At 47.9% G+C, this 19,993-nt stretch overlaps 1 protein-coding gene across 1 annotated transcript in view; it reads left to right on the top strand.

Moving 5' to 3' along the window:
- The window catches only part of LOC129695265 (growth hormone receptor-like), a 107,211-nt gene that overhangs the window by 46,423 nt on the left and 40,795 nt on the right, over window positions 1–19,993 (top strand). The gene's annotated exons all lie outside the window — the stretch shown is intronic.

Below are 19,993 nucleotides of genomic sequence, written 5' to 3'. Positions count from 1 at the left end.
AGGCTAGAGGTACCAGGAATTAGAGGCCTGGGCTAAAGGTGAGAGGGGAAAGTTTAATAGAGAAAAAAAAGACAAAGTGCTTTACCAGACAGAGTCCCGACACAAAACCTATCTGAAGAATGGTCCACTCCCAATATGTCACCTATCCATGTTTTCTACAGATGCTGCCTGACTCACTGAGTTACTCCAGCACTCTGTGAAACGTCACCTATCCATGTTTTCCACAGATGCTGCCTGACTCGCTGAGTTACTCCAGCACTCTGTGAAACGTCACCTATCCATGTTTTCCACAGATGTTGCCTGACCCGCTGAGTTACTCCAGCACACTTGTGTCTATCTGCGGATCTCAAGGAGAGGGGTTTTGAGTGCGGGTGGCTTGAAGGTGGGGATCTGGGGGCAGACGGACGATCTGACAGAAGTTTATCAAAGTCAAGAGTGTTTAATTGTCACTTGTACCGACAACGGAACGATGAATATCATATAAGCAGCAGCAGCATAACAGAGGCTCTATAAAGCGCTGGTCAGACTGCGTTTGGAATATTGTGTGCAATTGTGGGCCCCATATCTGAGGAAGGATGTGCTGGCTCTGGAGAGGGTCCAGAGGAGGTGTACGAGAATGATCCCAGGGATGAGTGGGTTAACGTGTGATGAGCGTTTGTTGGCACTGGGCCTGTACTCGCTGGAGTTTAGAAGGATGAGCGGGAACCTCATTGAAACTTACAGAATAGTGAAAGACCTGGATGGAGTGGATGCGGAGAGGATGTTTCCACTAGTGGGTGAGTCTAGGACCAGAGGTCATAGCCTCAGAATTGAAGGACTTTCCTGTGGAAAGATGAGGAGGAATTTCTAAAGTCAGAGGGTGGTGAATCTGTGGAATTCATTGCCACAGAAGGCTGTGGAGGCTGTCAATGGATATTTTTAAGGCAGAGATAGATAGATTCTTGATTAGTACGGGTGTCAGTGGTTATGGGGAGAAGGCAGGAGAATGGAGTTAGGAGGGAGAGATAAATCAGCCATGATTGAATGCCAGAGTACACTTCATGGGCCGAGTAGCCTAATTCTGCTACCATCACTTATGAATGCATGGACAGGCCTCCAAGCACAATACACATAGATAATATATAAGAAACAGATATGCAGCAAATTAAAATCCCAACCCCACAAAATTCCAAGAGGCATGGTATGAGGATAAATGATTTAATTAACTGGCAGTCTGGTTTAATTAACAATCTCAGTCTGGTGCTGTCCTGTTAAGATCTAACATGGTCCAGGTTTCCCGGAACTATTCCCAAAGGAGCGTTGCACAGAGAATGATGTCATCCCGTGAGCCCTGATTTAGTTTAGTTTAGAGATAGAGTGTTGAAACAGGCCCTTCGGCCCATCGAGTCCGTGCTGACCAGCGACCCCCGCACACTAACACAATCCTTCACACACGAGGGAAAGATTTACATTTTTTACCACGCCAATTAACCTATAAACCTGTACTTCTTTGGAGTGTGGGTTTAAACCGGAGATAACCCACGCAGGTCAATCTCCGTACAGACGGCACCCGTGGTCAGGATCGAACCCGGGTCACTTGCGCTGTAAGGCAGCAACTCTACCGGTGCACCACCATGCCGCCCCCTTCAAAAGTGGTTGCAATAGACAAGAGGTGCAGGAGTAGGTCATTCGGCCCTTCGAGCCAGCACCGTCATTCACTGTGATCTTGGCTGATCATCCACAATCAGTACCCCGTTCCTGCCTTCACCCCATATCCCTTGACTCTGCCCTCTTTAAGATGACTACCTAACTCCCACTTAAAAGTCCAGAGAATTGGCCTCCACTGCCTTCTGAGGCAGAGAATTCCACAGATTTACAACTCACTGGGTGAAAAATATTTTCCTCATCTCCGTTCTAAATGGCCAACCCCTTATTCTTAAACTGTGGCCCCTGGTTCTGGACTCCACCAGCGTCGGGAACATGTTTCCTGCATCTGGCCTGTCCAATCCCTTAATAATCTTATATGTGGACATAACATCAGAAACACGAGGCTGATTAACAGCAAAACCTGCCGGTCAGATTTTAAGGTCCCCCCCCCCCCCCCCCCCCCCGGGGCACTCTGTACGTTCCAGCAAGGATGTGGAGGCTTTGGAGAGGGCATGGAAGAGGCTGACCAGCATGCTGCCTGGATTAGAGGGTGTAACCTATAATGAGAGGTTAGACAAACTAGGATTGTTTTCTCTGGAATATCTGAGGCTATGGGGAGACTGAATAGAAGTACAGGTGCACAACCTTTTATCCAAAGATCCAAATAACGAAAACCTCCGAATAGCGACATTTTTTCAGTCCTTGAAGAAAGGTCCTTGAAAACGTTCACCGAGGGCGGCCCGCAGAGGTGACAGCGGAACCTCCGGTCGGTCCTCGAAAAAAGGGGAACTAAATCCCCATTCATAAAAGAGAAGGTGAGGGTATATTGCGCGGGAGGGTTAATAATTGACAATATGCTGCTACCTGCCAGCTGAGTTAAAAAAGTTCCCACGGTAGACTCACGATACACAGTGTATCGTGAGTCTTGCGTGGGAACCTTTTAACTCAGCGGGCAGGCAGCAGTAGATTGTCGCTCCCTTCAGTTTCACCCCACCTACACCCCTCTGCTTCCCGGCCATGTGTGTGACCCCTTCCCTCCCCTCTCCAGCTCCCCGCTCATTGCACCGGCGCGGGGGCTTTGTACTGTCTTCACGTCGCGATGCTAGCAGCACAGTGCCAGTCACCAGAGACGTCAGGACCAACGGAACACCGACCGCCAGGCCCACTGCAAGCGCGGAGATCCCAGATCAGCAACTCCAGCCCAGCCCCGTTCCAACTCCAGAAGAACACGCTCCCCGTATGGGCAGAAGCTGATGGTGTGCAAGGGGTACGTCTTGTTCTTGGGGTGGCGCAGCTCGGGCTGTGGGCGAACTGCCACTTGTCGCCGTAGCGGCCCATCGGGGAGCGGATTCCTCTGGAGTTGGAGGGGGAGGGGGGGTATTGTGCTGTTTGATCGCCCCCTACTATTCCAGGGACAGGGAGACAGGACGTTCACCGAGGGGGGCCCGCAGAGGTGACAGCGGAACCTCCGGTCGGTCCTCGAAGAAAGGGGAACTAAATCCCCATCCATAAAAGAGAAGGTGAGAGTATATTGCGCGGGAGGGTTAATAATTGACAATATGCTGCTACCTGCCCGCTGTTAAAAAGTTCCCACAGTAGACACGATACACAGTGTATCGTGAGTCTTGCGTGGGAACTTTCTAACTCAGCGTGCAGCGTGTGTGACCCCATCCCTCCCCTCTCCAGCTCCCCGCTCATCGCACCGGCGCGGGGGCTTTGTACTGTTTTCACGTCGGCGATGGCAGCCAGCAGGCTAGTGCAGTCATCGGAGATGTCAGGACCAATTGGACATCGACCACCAGGCCCACCACAAGCACGGAGAACCCAGAGACCCACAGCCTGCAGCAGCCCAGCCCCGCTCCAACTACAGAGGAACCTCGGTTGCGGATGACGGGGCGCAGCTCGGGGCGTCGTAGGGGCCCATCGGGGAGCGGGTTCCTGTTGGTCCTGACGTCTCCGGCCACCTGCTATCCTCCGGGAACTGTACCGCCCTTGCAGGAGAGTGGGGTTGTTTGCAGTTGCAGAGGGAGGGGGCAAGGGCGGTACAGTTCCCAGTCTCAGCTCCAGTCCAGGGGGGTGGCCGGAGACGTCAGGACCAACGGGACAGCGACCCCAGGCCCACTGCAAGCATGGAGATCCCAGAGACCCACAGCCAGCAGCAACTCCAGCCCAGCCCCGTTCCAACTCCAGAGGAACACGTAGGGGCAGAAGCTGATGGTGTGCAAGGTGTTCTTGGGGTGGCGCAGCTCGGGCTGTGGGCAAACTGCCACTTGTCGCCATAGCGGCCCATCGGGGAGCAGATTCCTCTGGAGTTGGAGGGGGAGGGGAGTATTGTGCTGTTTGATCGCCCCCTGCTATCCCAGGGACAGGGAGACACAGCGGCGTTTTAGACTGGTGGGCAATCACTTCCAAATTTCTGCCCACACAGTCAGTACACCTCTCCTACACTGCATTTCATACAAACATTTATTCTGCATGAAAAAACGACATTGAAGACTCAAACTCGCGACCGGGTAACTGCCGGGATCAAGGCGCAAACTCGCGACCTTGCGGATATGAGCCGAGCACTCTACCACTGAGCCAGCCATTAAAATCTACGCTAAAAAAATTCCATTCCGAAGACCGACAAATTCTGAATTACGAAAAGTGTCTGGTCCCAAGGCTGTCGGATAAAAGGTTGTGCACCTGTATATAAAATTATGAGAGGCATAGATAGGGAGGATAGTCAGAACCTTTTTCTCCAGGGTGGAAATAATAAAGGAACTGTTAGAGTGACACAGTGGAAGAGTCGCTGCCTGACAGCGCCAGAGACCTGGGTTTGATCCTGACTACGGGTGCTGTTTGTACGGAGTTTGTACGTTCTCCCCGTGAGGTGGGTTTTCTCCGGGATCTCCGGTTTCCTCCCACACTCTAAAGACGTACAGGTTTGTAGGTTAATTGGCTTGGCATCATTGCAAATTGTCCCTAGTGTGTGTGGGATGGTGTTATGGGACTATCCCGTTTGGGTGACTTTCTCGGCGACTACAGGACACTATGCGGTCTCCACTTGGTCGCCACGTGTTCGCGGGTGGTTGCCGGGGAGTCGCCTTCATGGTCGTGAGGAGTTCCCGCATTCTCGGAACTAGTCGCGGCTTCATTCTGGTCGCCGCTAATTTTTCAACATGAAGCCGCCATGGAGAGTAGCGAGAATTCTCATGCCGTAGGTGCAGTGGTAGTAGGTCGCCAGGAGGTCGCCGGTTGTCGCCGATTGTCGCCAGTGCTGACCGGTGAATTTCAGTGGCTCGTTGGGGAAAAAGAACCAAGGATAACCGACCGGTAATGTTAAATGTCCGCTGAGCTTCACAGCCGTGTATCTCTGGCTTCTTAAAAGTTGTTTCCACTCCTTCTCCCCACCCCATCTCCCCCTTCTCCCCCCTCCTCTGCCCCCTCTTTTAAAGGACTTAAGTGACCCTTCCTGTACACTTGTGCTTTCACTGTGTTAATCACAGCGCCAACCTTCCTGTTCATCGCGGTGTGCATCTGTACCATCTTGGCTTTGCACCGTGTGAATTTCACTCAGACAGCGCTCCCTCCGCTTGCCCAGTCCCCCGCCTGCATAACGGGCAGGTGAAGGAAGCGATATGTGTGTGTGTTCCACTCTGACAGTCGCCGTTCCAGTCGCTGGGTTTTCAGCGAGCGGCTACGACTTGACAGTCGCCTGAAAAATCGCCTAAGTGGGACAGGCCCATCAGTGTGCGGGGATCGCTGGTCAGTGCGGACCCGGTGGGCCGAAGGGCCTGTTTTTCTGCTGTACCTCTAAATTTAACTAAACTCAACTGAAGCATTGTAATTGAATTTCTGGTTGTTTTTTCTCATGTTTGTGCGTCATGGGGCCAGTGGGGGGAGTCTGAAGTGTTCGAAGTCCAATTTGGAGAGCTAAAGTGACCAATGAGTCATGTGTGCAGACTGGTTGGAGGTTTACTTTTATTAAGTCACATTACATTTCTTTATTAAATCACAACTAGAGAGCAGTCCTGTCCACCTTGGCCACTTTATATAGAAACGTACAAAATTATAAAAGGACTGGACAAGCTAGATGCAGGAAAAATGTTCCCAATGTTGGGCGAGTCCAGAACCAGGGGCCACAGTCTTAGACTAAAAGGGGAGGCCATTTAAGACTGAGGTTAGAAAAAACTTTTTCACCCAGAGAGTTGTGAATTTGTGGAATTCCCTGCCACAGAGGGCAGTGGAGGCCGAGTCACTGGATGGATTTAAGAGAGAGTTAGATAGAGCTCTAGGGGCTAGTGGAATCAAGGGATATGGGGAGAAGGCAGGCACGGGTTACTGATTGGGGATGATCAGCCATGATCACAATGAATGGCCGTGCTGGCTCGAAGGGCCGAATGGCCTCCTCCTGCAACTATTTTCTATGTTTCTGTTTTTATCCACCTCATTGGTGACCCTCGGTCGGACTACCTTTGATCAGACTTTACTGGCTTTACCTTGCACTAACTGTGGTTCCCTTATCATGTATCTGTACACTGTCTGACCCATTCCTCTTCCCCACCAACGTTTGTAGCCCTGCTTCCCAAGATGGCGCACAACCCAGGTGACTATTTGCGTGCTGGCCACAGAAGCAGATCTACAATCACCTATTACAATCGCTCCACACTCTTAAATCTCTACTCTTACAGCAACATTTCTTACATTCTTCCCTTATCATGTATCTGTACACTGTAAATGGCTCGATTGTAATCATGTATTGTCTTTCCGCTGACTGGCTAGCACGCAACAAAATATTTTCACTGTAGCTCGGTACACGTGACAATAAACTAAACTGAAATTAACTTTAGTTCGGCACCCTTGGATTTTTTAAAGGGAACTCGGATGTGCACTTGCCGAAAAACACTGACCTGCAGAGTTGAGGACTCAGTGCTGGAAGGTGTTTAATCTGGGCAAATCTTTCAACTGGCAATGAGGCATCTGTGGACAATCCAGTGTTATCTGCAACTGTTAATTTTCCATTTGCACCACGTGTTGTACTTTTCTATGGCTTGATTGTACTCATGTATAGTATTTTATTGGGTATCACGCAAGCAATGTTTTTCAATGCAAACACTAGGAACTGCAGATGCTGGTTTACCCTGCAAAAAAAAACACAAAGTGCTGGAGTAACTCGGCGGGTCAGGTAGCGTCTCTGGAGAAAAGTGTAGGAAGGAACTGCGGATGCAGATGAGGTTTTGGGTTGAGACCCTTCTTCAGACTCCGGTTGGAACTTCAGTCTGAAGAAGGGTCTCGACCCGAAACGTCAAGCATTCCTTCTCTCTGGAGATGCTACCCTTCCCGCTGAGTTACTCCAGCATTTTGTGTCAATCTTCAGCATCTCGGCGAACAGGGATAGATGACATTTTGGGTCGGGACGGGGGAGAAGGCTGGAAGAGAGGTGGGGGTGGGACATAGCGTGGCTTTGGTTGGCACGTGGCTGGACAAAAGTCAGAGATAAAAAGATAGAAGATGGTGAGATAAGGAGAAATGGGTGTGCAACTATTTCATTGTATCTCGATACACGTGACAATAAAACATTGATACCAATGCCGTGAGAGGAAGTCATAAATCATAGAAGCAGAATTTGGCTGTCTACTCCGCCATTCAATCATGGCTGATCTATCTCTCCCTCTCAACCCCATTCTCCTGCCTTCTCCCCATATCCCCTGACACCCGTACTAATCAATCTCTGCCTTAAAATTCCCTATTGACGGCCTCCACATCCTTCTGTGGCAATGAATTCCACAGATTCACCCCACCCTCCGATTGAAGAAATTCCTCCTCATCTGCTTCCTAAAGGAACGTCCTTTAATTCTGGGGCTGTGACCTCCAGTCCTGGACTCTCCCACTAGTGGAAGCTTCCTCTGAGTTCCAACAAATGATGTTGTCGCACATATAAAATGCTAATCATCCACTGTGTTTTCAAAAATAAAATGATTGTGCGAGGAATTTGAAGGCAAAGTGAACACAGAGTTATTAATAACCTTTATAGAACGTGTGTTGTGAGTACATGATTGAAAGTGCCATGTGTTGGTATGCCACTGTGTATGGTTATAATAAAACCTGTTGAACATGAGTGGTCCACGGATAGTTTGGATTAGAAACGAAGATTTACTCACGGGAATCAGTCGACTAATGAAATCCATCCCTCCCGGAGAGAAGGTGACAATCCCCAAGGAGGGATGTGGGATTGTGGAGGGATTATCACCCTCCTGTAGGAAAGATGACATTCAGCTGGAATAAGGGCTGCACGGTGGCGCAGTGTAGAGTTGCTGCCTTACAGCGCGTGAGACCCGGGTTTGATCCCAACAATCAAAGTTTGTACGTGCTCCCCGTGACAATCAAAGTTTTCTCCGAGGTCTACGGTTTCCTCCCACACTCCACAGACGTACAGGTTTGTGTATTGTTAATTGGCTTGGTGTAAATGTAAAAATTGTCCCTAGTGTGTGTAGGATAGTGTTAGTGTGCGGGGATCGCTGGTTGGTGGGGACTCGGTGGGACGAAGGGCCAGTTTCCGCGCTGTAAATTAAATCTCTAAATTAAACTAAAGGAGTAAAATTAGGCCATTCGGCCCATCAAGTCTACTCTGCCTTTCAACCATGGCTGCTGTGTCTTCCCCTCTCAACCCCATTCTCCTGCCTTCTCCCCATAACCCCTGACACCTGCATAATCCGTATAGCAGCTTTATAAACACTTTTTCATGCACTTACAACCGTTTTGATTGCTTGTTCCTCTATTCCCATCCCAAACAGACCAAAACCACTCACCACATATGTATTAAAAAAAAGAACACGTTCTTGTTTTGGTTAACACGACCCTACACACATTAGGGACAATTTTACATTCATTTACAAATTAACCTAGACACCCGTTTGCCTTTGGAGTATGGGAGGAAGCTGAAGATCTTGGATCTTGGGGCTCTGCCCACTGCACTGCTGTGCCACCACTTAGACCTTTCCAAGACCCTTCTGAAAGTCCAAACACACCACATCCATTGTTTCTCCATATTCATTCCATCAGTTACTTCCTCAAAACACTCCAGTAGATTTGGTAAGCGCGATTTCCCATTCATAGACTCTTGCTGATTTTGCAAACTCACATTAATATTTTAGTCGTATTTCTAGAGTCATTGTGCTGATGGCCCTTTGGCCCAGCTTGTCCATGCCGACCAAGTTGACATTTAGGATGTCTGATTAGCACGCATTTGGCCCACATCCCTCTAAACCCTTCCTCAGTTCAGTTCATTGTACCGATTTTATTTGCGTGCTAACCAGTCAGTAGAAAAACAGTACATGATTACAATCGATCAATTTACAGTGTACGGACACATGATAAGGCAATAACGTTTAGTGCAAGGTGTATGCTAAGGTATAAGGTCTTGCTATTGAGGGAGTGCAGCGTAGGTTTACAAGGTTAATTCCTGGGATGGCGGGACTGTCATATGCTGAGAGAATGCAGTTGTCTGTCTTTTCACCGTTTTATTTTTATTTTTAGTTAGTTAAAGTGTTTTGTTTGGAGGTCTAGACTTTTTTGTGTGTGGGGGGGGGTGGGGGGGGGGAAGGGGGAAACTACCTTTCAGGGTCCTGGCTCTCCCTTATCCATTCTACTTTTTACATCCTCAAAAAAAAATCCAGAAGATTAGTCAAGCATGATTGCCCCTTCACAAACCTATGCTGACTTTGACAGATCTGCACTGCATTCCAAATACACTGCTATAACATCTTTAATAATCAACTCGAGCATCTTCCCCACTACTTAGATTAGATTAGATTCCTTTATTGTCATTCAGACCTTTCGGTCTGAACGAAATTATGTTGCCTGCAGTCATACACAGAACCAATAAAAACAAAACATACAATAAACACAAATTAAACATCCACCACAGTGAGTTCACCAAGCACATCCTCACTGTGATGGAGGCAAAGTCTTAGTCTCCGTCTCTTCCCTCCTTGTTCTCCCTCTGTGCTGTGGCGATCGATCCAGGCCGGAGATGCCGCCCTCCAGTCCAGCGGACCTCCGTGGTGATGTCGCCGCCGCCGAAAGCCGGAACGCCGTCTCCGCTCCGAGACAGCCCGCCACAGGATCAGCTCCAGGCAGCCGCCCCAGCTCCAGGTCCCGCGGTCTCCGCTCCGGGCCGCCGCCCCAACTCCGGGGATGTAAGGCTAACTGGCCTGTAATTCCCCGTTTTCTCTCCTTTCTTAAAAAGTGGGGTTACATTAGCTACCCTCCAGTCCACAGGAATTGATCCAGAGTCTATAGATCACCAATGCATCCACGATTTCTAAGGCAACCTCCTTGAGTACTCTGGAATGCAGACCATCATCAGGCCCTGGGGATTTATCTGGCTTCAGTCCCAACAGTTTACCTAACACCTTTTCCTGACTAATGTGGATTCCCTTCAGTTCCTCCCTCCCACTAGATCCTTGGTCGCCTAGTATTTTTCTAGTATGTTGCCAGAGCTCGGGGGTCTGAGCTATTGGGAGAGGTTGAGTAGGCTGGGACTCTATTCCTTGGAGCGCAGGCGGATGAGGGGTTCTCTTATAAAGGTGTACAAAATCATGAGAGGAATAGATGGGATAAATGCACAATCTTTTGCCCAGAGTTGGGGAATTGAGAGCCAGAGGACATAGGTTTAAAGAGCGGATGGAATGATTTAATAGGAACCTGAGGGGTATTTTACATAAATGGCGGTGGGTATATGGAACGAGCTGCCGGAGGATATAGTTGAGGCAGATCCTGTCATAATGTTTAAGAGACATTTGGACAGGTACGTGGACAGGATAGTTTAAGAGGGTTTTGGGCCAAGCACGGGACTAGTGTAGATGGGACATGTTGCCCAGTGCGGGCAGGTTGGGCCTGTTTCCACACTGTATCACTCTAACTGGCTGGTGTATTCAAGGACATCTGTAAACTCTTGCTTCTATGGTTTGAGTTTAGCAGTGCCCAAGCCGAAGAAAGGGCCAAGGTGACCTGCCTCAATGACATTTGTCTGGTTGTGGCGTTTATTCAATTCTTGCCTCAGAAATGATCTGGGATCCAATTCAATTGCCTTAACAGATCATAGAACAGTACAGCACGGAACAGGCCCTTCGGCCCGCAACGTCCATGCTGAACATGAAGCCAAGTTAAACTAATCTCCTCTGTACCTGATCCACATCCCTCCATTCCCTGCTCATCATGCGATAAGAGCAGAATTAGGCCATTCGGCCCATCAAGTCTACTCTGCCTTTCAATCGTGGCTGATCTATCTCTACCTGCTAACCCCATTCTCCTACCTTCTCCCCACAACCCCTGACACCCGTACTAATCTCTATGTATCTCTGCCTTCAAAATATCTATTCCAAAATCCTTATTGTGGATGATCAGCCATGATCATGTTGAATGTAGGTGCTGGCTCCAGCAGCCTACTCCTGCACCTATTTTCTATGTTTCTATTAACTTGGTCTCCACGGCCTTTTTGAGCAAAGAATTCCAAAGATTCACCACCTTCTGACTAAATAATTTCTTCCTCATCTCCTTCCTAAAGCAACGTCCTTTAATTCTGTGGCTATGACCTCTGGGCCTAGACTCTCCGATCAGTGGAACCCATGTGCCTATCCACAAGCCTTGTCTCCATCACCATCCTTGGCAACAGGTTCCAACTTGGTGGGTGGGCATGGATGCTTTGGGCCGAGAGCCTGTTTCCGTCCTGCTTAACTCGGTGACGCTATTGTCTGTCCTTTACAGCTAGGGTTGCCAACTGTCCCGTATTAGCCGGGCTATCCTGTATTTTGGGCTAAATTGGTTTGTCCCGTACAGCAGTGGTTCCCAACTTTTTTTAGCTCAGGGCCCCCTTGGGATATTTTAATTTTTCTGTGGCCCCCCCGTGACATTGTTAGCGGAAAAAAAGTACTTCAATATTATACCTTCCATAAAAATATCAGCGTCTATTAATTGCACATATATTCTCTTTTATTCTATTCCACAAACATCAAAAATACATAGATTTAAATTTATTAGAACTGAAATTTATGAGGTAGCTCTGTGGCCCCCTTCATTGAACCTGTGGCCCCCTAAATCCCAAAATATTTGTGTGGCCCCCCCTGAAATGCCATTGCCATGGCCCATTTGACTGCTATTTGACTGCTACTACTCGGGTCGAGGGGACTGTCGGGTCGGAGCGCCGCGCCTGGCCCCGCCTCACCCGTCCCGACGTAGTGCAGCCCATGGAGTGCAGCAGCGGCAGTGCCTCGCCCGTGGCCCCGTCGGTCGGCAGCCCGGCCAGCTGTCCGACCTTCAGACCTTCGCTTACCGCCGACACCACCACCCCTCCTTCTCATGGCCGATCATCGGTTCATGAGTTGGATGGGGTGCTGGGGCCAAAACTCCTCAGCTGGCCCGCCGGCTGGGCTTTGTGTGCAGTCCAGCACCCGGGACAACTCATCATTCACCCAGCCACGGCCGAGTCGGTCAACGAATTGCCGTCGGGAATTTGTCCCGTATTTTGACCTTTTATCCCTTATTTGGGAGTGAGAAATTTGGCGACCCTATTTGCAGCTGGTCTACCGAGATTACTCTGCATTCACGCCCGTGCAGCTATCTTTATTTCCTCCAGGAATCGGTGTAGTGGCTCCACGCGTGTGCTCAGCGCTATAATCACTGTGACGATCACTTACATGGCACATTGATTGATCTGACACCATCTCCATTAATATTCATTGCTCTTGTGCCTATTGATCACATCTGGGTACACACTGTCCTCGCTTTCTGAAGCACTAGCTGCAGAGGCAGACAAATAAAACTCGATGAGTGGCATAATTGAAAGCAATTTGGACTCAGCTGAGCGCAGCGCTCGCACCGGGCCATCCATCCCTCTGCCGCTCCCATCATCTAAGACGAAAAATAACCTCAGCAGCAATCATTTTCATTTGTGCGGTGTTTAATGTGGTTGTATATCACCCAGGCAAAGTTTAGTTTAGTTTAGTTTAGAGATACAGCGCGGAAACAGACCCACCAGGTCCACACCGACCAGCGATCCCCACACACTAATGCCCCTGTCCCACTTAGGAAACCTGAACGCAAACCTCTGGAGACTTTACGCCCCACACAAGGTTTCCGTGTGGTTCCCGGAGGTTGTAGGTCATTGCCGGAGGTTGCAGGTAGTGGAAGCAGGTAGGGAGACTGACAAAAACCTCCGGGAACCGCACGGAAACCTTGGGTGGGGCGCAAAGTCTCCAGAGGTTTCCGTTCAGGTTTCCCAAGTGGGACAGGGGCATTAACACTATCCTACACACACACGGCACAATTTACATTGATACCAAGCCAATTAACCTACAAACCTGTACATCTTTGTAGTGTGGGAGGAAACCGAAGAACTCAGGGAAAAGTCACGGGGAGAACGTACAAACTCCATACAGACAGCACCCGCAGTCAGGATCAAACCCGGGTCTCCGGCGCTGTAAGCTCTACCGCTGCGCCACCGTGCCACTCAAAGATTGAGACTAAACTAGGAGGGGGGAGGAAATATCATCGCCAATTCCCAGGGACTGGTTTGTCAGGAACTTTTTTCCTCAATTTAGCTCTTGTTTCTCAGTGGAGACGCAAGAAACTGCAGACACTGGAATCTATAGCAAAAGACAAACTGCTGGAGGAACTCAGTGGATCAGCCAGCCCCTGTGGATGTGCGGAGGGAATGGACAGATGATGTGTTGGGTCACTCAGACTGAAGAAGGGTCTCGACCAGAAACTCTCCACAGATGCTGCCTGTCCCGCAGAGTTATAGCCCTGTCCCACGGTGCGAGTTCATGCCAAGAGCTCTCCCGAGTTTGCCCTGATTCGAACTCGGAGATTTACGGTAATGGCCACTCGTCGGTACTCGGGGGTCTTGTGGACATTTTTCAATGTGTTGAAATATCTTCACGAGTCTTCCCGAGCTTACCTGCCGTTAGCGAGTCTTCCCGAGTACCTGCCGTTAGCGTTACGAGCCGCTAAGAGACGTCCCCGAGCCCCGACGTACCCGCTACGTTCATTCTCCGCGCTTATCACGAGTTTGATTTTTTTTAAACTCAGGAGAGCTCTTGGAATGAACTCGCACCGTGGGACAGGGCCATAACTCCAGCACTTTGTGTCTGTCGTCGATATAATGAATTCAACGACAAAACCTTTTATATGATCAACCAATCAATCCGTCGTCGAGGTAACAGTGAGTGGGCATTGGCTAATGTAATACCGACAAATTATGCCAAGTTTCAAAATGTACTCGCCTGATGATAAATAAATCAGATCACAGAATGTGGAGTCGGGATAAATTGCACGTGAATGAATGAATTGCCAGTGGCATCAATAGAGATAGCATCTAGTGGCGTGCCATTGTGTAAAAGAGTGTTGAGATCACAGTGCCAGCAATAGGACATTTGGCCCATCAAGTCTACTCTGCCATTTGATTATGGCTTGCCTATTGTTCCCACTCAACCCCATTCTCCTCCCTTCTCCCCATAACCTTTGGTGCACTTAGGCTCAGGAGCAGCTTCTTCCCTACTGTTATCAGGCTATTAAACACTAGAAATAAGCTCTTCTTCATCTTGCGTATGCCGTGCACAGCCTAAAGTTGCAGCACGACTTGTTCTATTTGATCTTATTTGATTGTGCACACCAGGTTGATTGCATTTGTCGAAACAGGGTGGACCACGTGAAGGTTGCAATCTCCCACCTCATATAAATTCTAAACTACACAGATGCGGGGGGATTGGTTTTGTCTTTTCGCACTGTTATTTTGTGTGTCTCTGACTGTCTATGTGTGTGTGTGTGTGTGTGTGTGTGTGTGTGTACACTATATAACCTACCTATATACCATATATATATTAACATACCTGATCTCCTGGTTATTCAGCATTTTATTCCCCCTCCCATTCCCACACCGACCTTTCTGTCCTGGGCCTCCTTCATTGTCAGAGTGAGACCCAGCGCAAATTGGGGGAACAGCACCTCGTATTTCGCTTGGGCAGCTTACACCCCAGCAGCATGAACATTGACCTCTCTAACTTCAAGTAACCCTTGCTTTCCCTCTCTCTCCATCCCTCCCCCACCCTAGTTCCCCCACCAGTCTTACTGTCTCCGACTACATTCTATCTTTGACCCGCCCACTCACCTGACATCAGTCCGAAGAAGGGTCTCGACCCGAAACGTCACCCATTCCTTCTCTCCAGATCTGCTGCCTGTCCCGCAGAGATATTGCAGCATTTTGTGCCTACCTTCGATTTAAACCAGCATCTGCAGTTCTTATATACGCTATATATATCTATATTATGTGTGCATATGTATATGTACACTGACCTTTTTCTCTCATTTATATTACTTTTACAGTGTACTATGTTTACATATTCTGTGGTGCTGCTGCAAGTAAGAATTTCATTATTCATTGACAATCTGACGATAAAATACTCTTGACTCTTGACTTATTAATCAAGAACCTTCCATTCTCTTCGACAAAAATACCCATTGACTTGGCCTCCACAGCCGTCTGTGGCAATGAAGTCTAGATTCATCACCATCTGGTGACAGATATATTGGAGCAGATCCAGGGAGCATTTACAAGGATAATCCCAGAAACATGGTACATTTATCAGAACAGGAAGGACAATCTGGCTCTCTTTTCCCAAGAAAATACGTCCAAATTATATTCTACTGGTAATGGGTCGCACCTTTAAGGCAACGCCTCCCGCCTCTCCTTTCCTATTATTTGTATTCAGCTTGAATCGCTCTACATGACACTCAAGGCTCTGATCGCGAACCGCACATCCCTAACGTACCAGATAACCAAGACACGACGTCCCACCACTTGCAAAACGACGATGGGAAGGTTTACAAAACATGTGTTATTCACGGGAGACCTTGCTTTTGCAAGTCTTCCTATCACTCGAAAGTTGGTAACTGAGTGTAATAGTTTGGTGTATTGCTGTGAACGCCGAGCGACAGCAAAATTTTCATTGTAGGTACGACAAAATTGCGGGAGCAATCCGCACCCGGGTGCAGCAGCATCCTATGGCAAAGGAAATAGGCAACGTGCTCTCCGAAACGGGCCTATTTCCTTTGTCAGCATAGATGACCTTCTGGCATGCAACGCTGAGTTTCTCCGCAATTGTCATACCTATCAGCATAACCACAGCATCTAACCTTGTCTCTCATGGATACAAGAATTAAGTTGTGACCGGCACCTTTACCCCGATTCACCCCCCACCCAATAAATAACCCTTGGTGACTTGGCGGGGACTTTTGGCGGGAACTATATACAAAGAGGGGACATGTTGAAGATTATAAAGCGTTCATATTGTTGCCCATTTGGTTTGATCGATTGTTCAGCCAATTTTTCTGATGGGACCCAAGTTGACCACCACATGAAACAATGGGGGAGTTTACTCACAAAGCAGAAGAGCTTCTCGTCCCTGGGCACAGTGTATGCTTATTCGCGAAACTAGGGAGGCAACACTTCCAGGCACTACACGACCTACCATAAGGTGCAGGTTTGCTGAATTGAAACAGCGACGCGCCTCTATAGAGGTGAGACTAAACTAACAAATGGGACATTCAACAGTCAATAGCACTGCCATTTGAGTATATTACAACACCATAAGGATATCATGGGTGTTGGTCAGACGACCCGATACCAGCTGACACTGCCTCGACCCTTGATAGTCTTTTCGCAACGACCCATCTTTGCCAGAACTAGCTTTAACCTTTGTGTCTTGCCCTTGGTTCCTGTCATGTTTAGTTGATTAGACCACCTCAATTTATCAGGGAAATGCCAAAAAGGTCAACTGCCCTGTACCTTCAATTTGCCTCACATTCCTTTTCACCTCTTTAGGTAAGAAAAATGATAACACTATGCGTACCCCCATGTCGATTTACAATCTTAATGACGTAGGAAGCTGTATTTCTCTTTACAAAACGTGACAATTACAACCATATATAACTTCTCTCTATGGGTGTGGTGTATTCTCTTCAATTTCACTGTTCTTAAATAGTCATGCTTTGTTTCCTTCATCGTATTACTGGTGCGACCTGAACTTTACCACCTATACATTGATCACTCTTTATACCCGGACTGAGACACTCTCTTGAATTATCTTTGCGCTCTCAAAAGACTGCATCTGCGTCTCTTTGTCACAGAAGTAACCCAGACTCTGACTGAGCTCAGAGACCAACCCTGGCAATTGTCGATTTTTCTCCTACTCTAGACTTTAGATATAAACGGATCGAGTACCTAACTGAGTCAACGCTCTCATGTGTAGGAAGGAAGTGCAGCTGCTGGTTTAAACCGAAGATAGACACAAAATGCCGGAGTAACGCAACGGGACAGGCAGCATCTCTAGAGAGAAGGAATGGGTGACGTTTCGGGTCGAGACTGAAGAAGGGACATCTCGAGACTTCTCCCCAGAGACGCTGCCTGTCCCGCTGAGTTACCCCAGCATTTTATGCCCATCTACACTCTCATATAACCTAGCTGCCACTGGGGTTGCATCGGAACCACTGCTCCACATGTGTGACTTAAATGCCGGACGAGCTTAATTGCAGTAGACTTGCATGAAGACACTGAGTTTTTAATCGTATTCTTTCATTGGGATTTGTAATTCTCGTTGCGTGACTGGGTAATATATTGTGGATTAGTTTATATTATAACAAAGTATTTATGTACAAATAAGGATGTGTTTGGCAGTGAGAATTTTGGTGCCTCTTTAATTGTTGCGACAATAAGAAGCTGATTATGTTGACAGTCACGTACAAAGACTAGAGCCAGCTCACATCTGTAGGCAACACGATTTTTAATGTGCCTTGCGCAACCTTTCTTTGAACACCTTTGAATACCCTGCCGGAGAAATCCCCCCTTCTCATAAATTTGTTCATGAATGATAGGAGCAGAATTGGGCCATTCGGCCCATCAAGTCTTCTCCGCCATTCAATCATGGCTGATCTGTCTCTCCCTCTCAACCCCATTCTCCTGCCTTCTCCCCATAATCCCTGACACCCGTACTAATCAAGAATCTATCTATCTCTGCCTTAGAAATATCCATTGACTTGGCCTCCACAGCCTACTGTGGCAATGAATTCCACAGATTCACCACCCTCTGACTAAAGAAATTCCTCCTCATCTCCTTCCTAAAGGAACGTCCTTTTATTCTGAGGCTGTGGCCTCTGGTCCTAGACTCTCCCACTAGTGGAAACATCCTCTCCACATCCACTCTATTAATAACCCATTATCTGTTATTTGCACTTTACCAGTTTATTTATTCATGTGTGCATATATTTATATTATGGTATATGGACACACTTATCTGTTTTGTAGTAAATGCCTACTATGTTCTGTGTGCTGAAGCAAAGCAAGAATTTCATTGTCCTATACAGGGACACATGAGAATAAACTCACTTGAACTTGAACTATCCAGGCCTTTCACTATTCGGTAAGTTTCAATGAGTAGGTTTTTCCCGCTTAATGAGTTTCTCCTTACTAGTTCTGACCATGGGTCTTCATCCTGAAATATTGCTGGCTTCTCTTCCCACAGATGCGACCTGACCTACAGAGTGCTTCCAGCATTTTCCATTCTGTTAACTGTTCAGTCTAACCAAGTTATTTAACCAAGATAGACCAACTTGCCTGCGTTTGGCCCTTCCCCCACTGAACCTTTTCCATCCATGATCCTGTCCAAATGTCTTTTAAATGTTGTTGTACCTGCCTCAACTCTGGCAGTTCACTCCATACACCCACCTCTCTGTGTGTGCAAGATTTGCCCCTCAGGTTCCTATTAAATCTTTCCCCTCTCACTATAAACCTGTGCCTTTTCTATGCCTTTCTACTTTCCCTACTCCACCTCTCCACGAAGGGCGGCCTGGTGGTGAAGCGGTAGAGTTGCTGCCTCACAGCGCTATAGTCCTGGGTTCGATCCTACCTATGGCTGCTGTCTGTACGGAGTTTGTTCCCTCTCCCCGTGTCCGTGTAGGTTTTCTCCGAGATCTTCGGTTTCCTCCCACATTCCAAATAGGTACAGGTTTGCAGGTTAATTGGATTGACATAAATATAAATTGTCCCTAGTGTGTGTAGGATCGCTGGTCGGTGCGGAATCGGTGGGCCGAAGAGCCTGTTTCCGCACTGTATCTCTAAACTAAACTAAACTAAACTAAACTAAACTAAACTAAACTAAATAAACTCCACTCCTCTCCTTATAACTCATCCCTTTGAGACCTGGTATTGATAAATGTTTTTTTTTTGTCACACTCTCTAGTTTACCACATCCTCTCATAGCAGGGCAACCAGACTGTGTACAATACTCCAAATGTGGCCGTGGCAACTTTGTGCTCAGCTGTAACATGGTTTCCTAACTCCTGTACTCATGGTTATGCTTACAAAAAGTATGATTATGATTACCGAAGAAGGCAAGCCTGCCAAACGCTTTCTTCACCACCTTGTCCACCCATGTCACCACTTCCATTAAACTATGAACCTGTACTCCTGGGTATCCTTTGTTCTGCGATACTCCACGGGGCCCCAACCATTTACAGTGTAAGTCCTGTCTGGTTTTGCCTCCCAAAGTGCAACAAAACAAATTTATCTGACCATCCCACACACCCCACTGTAGAACCACATCTACTAACACTGCAGCAGCTTCACCTACTCAACAGCAGTCTGGTTTAGTTTACAGATACAATGCGGAAACAGGCCCTTCGGCCCGTCCGCGCCGACCAGCTCAGTAACTATCTAACTGTACATTAGGCACAATCATATTAATCAAGAGTGTAAAATAGTAGATTACACTGAGGCAATGCACAAGATTGTCATGTTTATGCCACTATTTTGCACCCTTCAAGTACAGAATTGTTAAAAAATGTTAGAGTCTTAGCTTGAAATCTTGTTCCATATTCTGTGTGGAAAAAGCTGCCCCTCAGGTTCCCATTAGATCTTTTCCCTTTCACCTTAAACCTATGCCCTGTAGTTCTTGATATCCCCAATCCTGTCTGGTCCTAGCCTGCCCAACCCCTCTCTGTAGATCAGGCCCTCGAGTCCTGGCAACATCCTTGTAAATCTTCACTGTGCTTTTTGCAGCTTAATGCCATCCTTCCCACAGCAGGATGACCAAAGCTGAACACAATACTCCAAATGCAGCCTGACCAATGTCTTTGTACAGCCAGCGTCTATTCTCGCTTTGGGAGGTTGAATTTAAGGTTGAATTTAAGACCGTTAATGGTAAGACCCTCAAAGGCGTGGGACAGAGGGATCTTGGGGTCCAAGTCCCATGACATTGTTAATATTTCCCTGTCTGATGAACGGCAGGTGGCTCAGCGGTAGAGTTGCTGCCTCACACCGCCAGAGACCCGG

Source organism: Leucoraja erinacea, chromosome 3 (genome assembly GCF_028641065.1).
Source record: "Leucoraja erinacea ecotype New England chromosome 3, Leri_hhj_1, whole genome shotgun sequence".
Classification (NCBI taxonomy): domain Eukaryota; kingdom Metazoa; phylum Chordata; class Chondrichthyes; order Rajiformes; family Rajidae; genus Leucoraja; species Leucoraja erinaceus.
The sequence above is the reverse complement of the archived record's forward strand: the minus strand, read 5'-3'. Positions and strand labels throughout refer to the sequence as shown.